Below are 9,042 nucleotides of genomic sequence, written 5' to 3' on the forward strand. Positions count from 1 at the left end.
GCTGCCTCGAATTCCTCAATGACAACTCTCTCCTCGACCCCCTCCAATCTGGCTTCCATCCCCTACATTCCATGGAAACTGCCCTCTCAAAGGTCACCAATGACCTCCTGCTTGCCAAATCCAATGGCTCCTACTCTATCCTAATCCTCCTCGACCTCTCAGCTGCCTTTGACACTGTGGACCACCCCCTTCTCCTCAACACGCTATCCAACCTTGGCTTCACAGACTCTGTCCTCTCCTTGTTCTCCTCTTATCTCTCCAGCCATTCATTCTCAGTCTCTTTTGCGGGCTCCTCCTCCCCCTCCCATCCCCTCACTGTAGGGATTCCTCAAGTGTCAGTTCTCGGTCCCCTTCTGTTCTCTATCTACACTCACTCCCTTGGTGACCTCATTCACTCCCATGGCTTCAACTATCATCTCTATGCTGATGACACCCAAATCAACATCTCTGCCCCTGCTCTCTCTCCCTCCCTCCAGGCTCATATCTCCTCCTTCCTTCAGGACATCTCCATCTGGATATCTGCCCGGCATCTAAAACTCAACATGTCCAAGACTGAACTCCTTATCTTCCCTCCCAAACCCTGCCCTCTCCTTGACTTTCTCATCACTGTTGACGGCACTACCATCCTTCCCATCTCACAAGCCCGCAACCTTGGTGTCATCCGCGACTCCGCTCTCTCGTTCACCCCTCACATCCAATCCGTCACCAAATCCTACTGGTCTCACCTCCGTAACATTGCCAAGATCCGCCCTTTCCTCTCTGTCCAAACCACTACCCTACTTGTTAAGTCTCTTATCCTATCCCGACTAGATTACTGCATCAGCCTCCTCTCTGATCTCCCATCCTCCTGTCTCTCCCCACTTCAATCCATACTTCACACTGTTGCCCGTATCGTCATTGTGCAGAAAGGCTCTGGGCATGTTACTCCCCTCCTCAAAAATCTCCAGTGGCTACCAATCAACCTACACATCACCAAAAACTCCTCACCCTCGGCTTCAAGTCTCTCCATCACCTCACCCCCTCCTACCTCACCTCCCTTCTCTCCTTCTACAGCCCAGCCTGCACCCTCCGCTCCTCTGCCGCTAATCTCCTCACTGTGCCTCATTCTCACCTGTCCCGCCGTCGACCCCTGGCCCACGTCCTCCCCCTGGCCTGGAATACCCTCCTTCCGCACATCCACCAAGCTAGCTCTCTTCCTCCCTTCAAAGCCCTACTGAGAGCTCACCTCCTCCAGGAGGCCTTCCCAGACTGAGCCCCCTCCTTCCTTTCCCCCTCCTCCCCCTCCCCATCCCCTCCACCTTACCTCCTTCCCCTCCCCACAGCACCTGTATACATGTTTGTACATATTTATTACTCTATTTATTCATTTATTTTACTTGTACATATTTATTCTATTTATTTCATTTGGTTTATATGTTTTGTTTTGTTCTCTGTCTCCCCCTTCTAGACTGTGAGCCCGCTGTTGGGTAGGGACTGTCTGTGTATGTTGCAAACGTGTACTTCCCAAGTGCTTAGTACAGTGCTCTGCAATCAATCAATCAATCATATTTATTGAGCGCTTACTGTGTGCAGAGCACTGTACTAAGCGCTTGGGAAGTACAAGTTGGCAACATATAGAGACAGTCCCTACCCAATAGTGGGCTCACAGTCTAGAAGGGGGAGACAGAGAACAAAACCAAATATATTAACAAAATAAAATAAATAGAATAGATTTGTACAAGTAAAATAAATAGAGTAATAAATATGTACAAACATATATACATATATACAGGTGCTGTGGGGAAGGAAAGGAGGTAAGACAGGGGGGATGGAGAGGGGGACGAGGGAGAGAGGAAGGAAGGGGCTCAGTTTGGGAAGGCCTCCTGGAGGAGGTGAGCTCTCAGTAGGGCCTTGAAGGGAGGAAGAGAGCTAGCTTGGCGGATGTGGGAAGGGAGGGCATTTCAGGCCGGGGGATGACGTGGGCCGGGGGTCGACGGCGGGACAGGTGAGAACGAGGCATGGTGAGGAGATTAGCAGCAGAGGAGCGGAGGGTGCAGGCTGGACTGTAGAAGGAGAGAAGGGAGGTGAGGTAGGAGGGGGCGAGGTGATGGAGAGCCTTGAAACCGAGGGTGAGGAGTTTCTGCCTGATGCACAGATTGATTGGTAGCCACTGGAGATTTTTGAGGAGGGGAGTAACATGCCCAGAGCGTTTCTGCACAAAGACAATCCGGGAAGCAGCGTGAAGTATAGATTGAAGTAGGGAGAGACACGAGGATGGGAGATCGGAAAGGAGGCTGATACAGTAGTCCAGATGGGATAAGTTGAGAGTTGCACACAGTAAGCACTTACTGCACACAGTAAGTGCTCAATAAATACGATTGAATGAATGAATGACTGAATCTTGACTTGCTCCCTTTACTCTAGAAGCAGCATGGCTCAGTGGAAGGAGCGTGGGCTTCGGAGTCAGAGGTCATGGGTTCTAATCCCGGCTCTGCCACATCAGCTGTGTGACTTTGGGCAAGTCACTTAACTTCACTGTGCCTCAGTTACCTTACCTGGAAAATGGGGATTAGGACTGTGAGCCCCATGTGGGACAAGCTGATTACCTTGTATCTCCCCCAGCACTAAGAACAGTGCTTTTCACATAGTAAGTGCTTAATAAATGCCATCATCATTATTATTAAGTGCTTAACAAATACTAAAATTACTATTATTATTATTATTACTTACCCCCCCCAGTCCCAAACCATTACTATACATATCTGTAATTATTTATTTACATTAATTTATGTCTCCTCCTCTAGACTCTAAGCTCATTTTGGGCAGGGAATATGTCTGTTATATTGTTATACTGTGCTATCTCAAGCACTTAGTACAGTGCTCTGCACACAGTAAGTGCTCCATAAATACGATTGATTGATTGATTACTACATCTCAGCTTACAAACGTGACTCCTATAAAGCCAATCAATCAATCAATCAATCGTATTTATTGAGCACTTACTGTGTGCAGAGCACTGTACTAAGCGCTTGGGAAGTACAAGTTGGCAACATATAGAGACAGTCCTTACCCAACAGTGGGCTCACAGTCTAGAAGGGGGAGACAGAGAACAAAACCAAACATACTAACAAAATAAAATAAATACAATAGATATGTACAAGTAAGATAAATAAATAAATACAGTAATAAATATGTATAAACATATATACAGGTGCTGTGGGGAAGGGGAGGAGGTAAGGTGGGGGGATGAAGAGGGGGACGAGGGGGAGAGGAAGGAAGGGGCTCAGTCTGGGAAGGCCTCCTGGAGGAGGTGAGCTCTCAGTAGGGCCTTGAATGGAGGAAGAGAGCTATCTTGGCAGATGGGCAGAGGGAAGGTATTCCAGGCCTGGGGGATGACGTGGGCCAGGGGTCGACGGCAGGACAGGCGAGAACGAGGCACGAGGCACGGTGAGGAGATTAGCGGCAGAGGAGCGGAGGGTGGGGGGTGGGTTGTAGAAGGAGAGAAGGGAGGTGAGGTAGGAGGGGGCGAGGTGATGGAGAGCCTTGAAGCCAAGGGTGAGGAGTTTCTGTTTGACGTGCAGATTGCTTGGTAGCCACTGGAGATTTTTGAGGAGGGGAGTAACATGCCCAGAGCGTTTCTGGACAAAGATAATCCGGGCAGCAGCATGAAGTATGGATTGAAGTGGAGAGAGACACGAGGATGGGAGATCAGAGAGAAGGCTGATGCAGTAGTCCAGACGGGATAGGATGAGAGCTTGAACGAGCAGGGTAGCGGTTTGGTTGGAGAGGAAAGGGTGGATCTTGGCAATGTTGTGGAGCTGAGACCGGCAGGTTTTGGTGACGGCTTGGATGTGAGGGGTGAATGAGAGAGCGGAGTCGAAGATGACACCAAGATTGCGGGCTTGTGAGAAGGGAAGGATGGTAGTGCCGTCAACAGAGATGGGAAAGTCATGGAGAGGGCAGGGTTTGGGAGGGAAGACAAGGAGTTCAGTTTTGGACATGAATCTATTCTAGCCAATCTATTCACTGTACCTCAGTCTCATCTATCTCACCACCAACACTTTATCCATGTATTACCTCTGGCTTGGAACTCCCTCCCCCTTTTTATGTGACAGACCACCACTCTCCTCAACTTCTTGTTTCTTGTCTTATGCTGTTGAGTCGTTTCCAACCCATAGCGACGCCATGGACACATCTCTCCCAGAACACCCCACCTCCATCTGCAATTGTTCTGGTAGTGTATTCATAGAGTTTTCTTGGTAAAAATACTGAAGCGGTTTACCATTGCCTCCTTCTGCACAGTAAACCTGAGTCTCCACCCTCGACTCTTTTCTGTGCCTCTGCTGCCCAGCACAGGTGTGTATTGACTTGTAGCAGTTTGCCTTCCACTCACTAGCCACTGCTCAAGCTAGGAATGGAATGGATATGCCTCTGCTTGACTCTCCCTCCCATAGTCAAGACTGGTAGAGTACTGGAAACTCTCCAGATGCGGCCCTGAGGGATGTCTCCACCTTTAGAACCCCCCTAAAGTTACATCTCCTCCAAGAGACCTTCCCTACCTAAGCCTTTATTTCCCCTACTTGACCTCACTTCTGTGTCACCTTTGCACTCAGGTATCTACCCCTTAAGCACTTGGTATTTACCCCACCCTCAGCCTATCTGTAATTTTTTGTATGTCTGTCTTCCCCTCTATCAGTCAATAATATTTATTAAGAACTTATGTGTGTAGAGCAGTGTACTAAGTGCTTGGGAGGGTATAATATAATGGAGTTGGTAGTCATGCTTCCTGTCCATAAAAAGCTTAGTAGTCCAGAAGGTGATACAAACATTAAAATAAATTACAGATACGTATGTAAGTGCTGTGGAGCTGAGGATGGGATGAATATCAAGGGCTTAAAGGGTGTAGATCCAAGTGCAAGGGTGATACAGAAGGGAAATGGAGGGGGGGAAATGAAGGCTTAGTCAGCAAAGGTCTCTTGGAGGAGACGCAATTTTAATAAGGCTTTTAACGTGGGGAAAGTGGTGATCTGACAGATATGAAGGTGCAGGGAGTTTCAGGCCAGAGGGAGGATGTGGATGAGGGGTTAGTGATGAGATAGACGAGATCGAGATGCAGTGAGTCAATTGGTGTTGGGACCCAAGTGTGCAAGTTGGGTTTTAGTAGGAGATCCATGAGGTAAAGTAGGAGGGGGTGAGCTGATTAAATGCTTCAAAGGCTATGGTGAGGAGTTTCTGTTTAATGCAGAGGTGGATGGACAACCACTGGAAGTTCTTGAGGAGTGGGAAGATGTGGACTGAACTTTTTTTAGATAAATAATCTGGGCTGAGTGATTTAAGAACTGGAGAGGGGAGAGAAAAGAGGCAAAGAAGTCAGCAAAGAAGCATGTATAATAGTCAAGATGGGATATGATAAGTTCCTCATTGCAGGGATCATGCCTACCAACTCTACTGCATTGTACTTTCCCAAGTGCTTAGTACAATGCTCAGAGTAAACACTCAATAAATGCCATTGATTGATTAATTGAGAGAGTGGTAGGACCCTGTTCAGGTCAGGTTTCCCTCAACTTTAGATGTTGGCATCAAAATCCAGCCTGAGGCCTTGGAACAGGAAGAGAGAAAAATTTCTGATTTCCTTTAATAATTATTACTCTGTATTATACAAGTTTTTGTGAGTTACATGTTTTCAATGTGTGTTTTTGCCGATTTTTAAGTTCTGAGTCTTTGAAGGCTAGGGTTGCAATTCTACTGGTTTTCAATTGTTCTGTCCCCTGCCTGGACCTAATACGGCCCCAAGCAAATTCCTGTCTGCAATTTTTGTTTTAAACGCCCAACCCCTAAGAGAATTGCTGAAAGATGTTTGAAAGACATCTGCGGGCAACTTTGGCTGCTCCTTTTATCCTGGAGAATTGTGCCCTCTGCTGGGTACTATGTTAAAAGCAAGATGCTTGCTTGTAGAATTGATTCCTGTTAGATTAGCGAGGGTGACATGAAAATACATAACTAATAATAATAATTGTGGTATTTGTTAAGCACTTACTATGTGCCAGGCACTGTACTAAACACTGGAGTGGATGCAAACAAATCAGGTTGGACACAGTTCCTGTCCCACATGGGGCTCACAGTCTTATTCCCCATTTTACAGATGAGATAACTGAGGCCCAGAGAAGTTAAGTAACTTGCCCAAGGATATACAACGGTCAGGTAGCAGGACTGGGATTAGAACCCAGGTCTTTCTGCTCTATCCACTAGGCCACACTGCTTCTTCTCCAGATGCCTGTGAGTTATGTGTGCTAGGTCTGGCACATAGTGTGACATAATGTCATCATATTGGATATTTGGCGTAAATCCACCCAAAACTAGAGTGTCTTTCCAGACAGAACCCAATCTTCTTTCTCCCTCAATCCCCTTGCTCCAAAACCATTACTTCCCCTCACAGATCCCTCTGAAATGAGCACTGTTTCTGAGCCACAGAACTCAGCCCCCTCTACTTACTCCATATGGGGCTCATAGTCTTAATCCCAATTTCACAGATGAGGTAACTGAGGTACAGAGAAGTTAAGTGACTTACCCAAGGTCACAAGGAAAGTGGCAGAGTCAGAATTAGAACCCAGGGCCATCTGATTCCCCGGTCCATGCTCTATCCACTAGGCCATGCTGCTTCTTAACTAGGTCATGCATACTTCTTACACTCACTTCTTACATTCATGTGCTCATGCCTTGGAGAATCATTGGAAATCCAGGCATCAGACTAACTTCAGCCATCTGATATTAACTCTGTCCCCTCCTCTGCCCAAAAACACTAGTTTGCCTCCCCTATTGACTCCCATGCCCAATGTCCATACCAACTATTCCAGACCTCTAACTCCCTCCCTCCTTAATGCCCTCATCTCCCCAATATCCCACCACCCAATGACCTTGCCAACTACTTTATTGACAAAATTGAAACCTGCAGGTGTAATGTGCCCTTCACCTCCTGAACTTCCTCCCACTCCATCTACACTCTCTCAGCCATCTCTCAAGAAAAGCTCTCCCCACAACTTTCAAAATCTATCACCTCTATTTGTAACTGCCACTCCATCTCTTCACACAGTCTTTTCCCCATACCTCCAACCACCATCTCCAAACACTCATCTCTGATGTCTTCTTCCCCTCTGTCTTCAAACATGCCCATGTGTACCACTTGCACTCTGTCCCCAGCAACAGGCCAGAGCTACAGAGAAGGGAGGGAGGGATTTCCACTGTGGGAGGGGGAGTAATTTGCAGGGGAAGCTTGTTCCAGCCACCTGTGCTTTAGAACAGTTTTGGGCAGAAATGTGGATTAGAGCAGTACCTTCATTCTTATGGGCCCCTGCATTAAACTGGCCTGAGCTGGGGCCAGTAATCAATAATAATAACAGTGATTGTGGTATTTTTTAAGCACTTACTTTGTGCCAAGCAATGATCCAGTGGAAAGAGCACAGGCCTGGGAGTTAGAGGACCTAGGTTCTAATCCAGGTCCCACCATTTGTCTGCTGTGTGACCTTGGGCAAGTTACTTAGCTTCTGTGCTTCAGTTTCCTCACCTGTAAAATGCAGATTAAATCCTACTCCCTTCTACTTAGACTGAGAGTCCCAGAAGGGACAGGGACTGTGTCCAACCTGATTACCTTGCATCTACCTCAATGCTTAGTGCAGTGGTTGGCACATAGTAAGAGCTTAACAAGTATTATTATTATTATAATCATTATAACCAAGAAACAATAGTAATAGTATTTATTAAGCACTTACTGTGTGCGGAGCACTGTACTAAGTGTTGGGAAAGAGTACCCAGGTGGGAATTAAACACAGACGCTGTCCCTCGAAGAGCTCACAATCTATGAATATAGGTGTGGGGGTGGAGAGGACCAGAGATCAACATATCGGGAGCAATGAAACACTGAAACATCAAACAGTACAAGGGAAAAGGACAAAAGCACAATACACAATACACAGTAGGGAGCTGTGGTTAGAGAAGCAGCATTTCTCATAGTTCAGAGTCTACAGCAACGGTGACTCCAGCCTCTAGGCTTCCTAAGGTTCTGTGAGGCCTAATGTTGTAGATGCTGTTCTCATTCCCACCCGGGTGGGGGAAAGCAGGTTCAGATGGGTTCTCCTCAAGGATGCAGAGGAGAGCCAGTGATGGCACTGAGTGGCAGGGAGGGAAGGCCAAGAGCACCTAGGGAGGCAAGGCTGCAAATGGTAGATGTTTCATTCGGCTCCAGAGGTGAAGTGGGCCAAGAAGGCACAGAGGTGGCATTTATACCCAGCCCAGCATGCTCAGAGCATGCTGGGGACAGGCAAAGAGTTCCTCAGTTGTGGTGGGAGGGCCAAGGGTGCTCAGGGTGTACATTTGCTCAGCTGGCCCCTGTCCTACATGGGCTTCACATTCTAAATAATAATAATAATGACATTTATTAAGTGCTTACTATATGCAAAGCACTGTTCTAAGCGCTGGGGAGGTTACAAGGTGATCAGGTTGTCCCACAGGGGGCTCACAGTCTTAATCCCCATTCTATAGATGAAGTAAGTGAGGCACAGAGAAGTTAAGTGAGTTGCCCAAAGTCACACAGCTGACAATTGGTGGAGCTAGGATTTCAACCCATGACCTCTGACTCCAAAGCCTCTGACTCTTTCCATTGAGCCAAGCTGCTTAGGCGGGAGAACATGTATTGAAACCCTATTTTACAGATGAGGAAACTGAAGCCCAGAGAAGTAAAGTGACTGGCCCAAGATCACACAGCTAGCAAGTGATAGAGCTAGGATGAGAACCCAGATCCTCTTATTTACCAGGTCCATGCTCTGTCCTCTAGGTCCCATTTCCTTACTATGGGGTTTTGCAAAAACCCAACCCATGCACTATAGAAGAACTGGGTGTAAAGTACCTTGAAGTGTCCTTAATAAGTGTGATAATGATTAAGATGATGCATGGTGTTCTTGACTTGTCTTATGCCGTTGAGTCGTTTCCAACCCACAGCGACGACATGGACACATCTCTCCCAAAACGCCCCACCTCCATCTGCAATCATTCTGGTAATGTCTTTATAGT

The 9,042-nt window shown here is 47.1% G+C and overlaps 1 non-coding gene across 1 annotated transcript; it reads right to left on the reverse strand.

The window, feature by feature from the left end:
• Window positions 1-4,345: 4,345 nt before the first annotated feature.
• Window positions 4,346-4,483, reverse strand: LOC119948310. Its single transcript, XR_005456716.1, has one exon. It is a non-coding gene; the product is annotated as a small nucleolar RNA SNORA7 (small nucleolar RNA).
• Window positions 4,484-9,042: the final 4,559 nt, after the last annotated feature.

This window comes from Tachyglossus aculeatus, chromosome X4, assembly GCF_015852505.1.
Source record: "Tachyglossus aculeatus isolate mTacAcu1 chromosome X4, mTacAcu1.pri, whole genome shotgun sequence".
NCBI classification, from domain to species: Eukaryota; Metazoa; Chordata; class Mammalia; order Monotremata; family Tachyglossidae; genus Tachyglossus; species Tachyglossus aculeatus.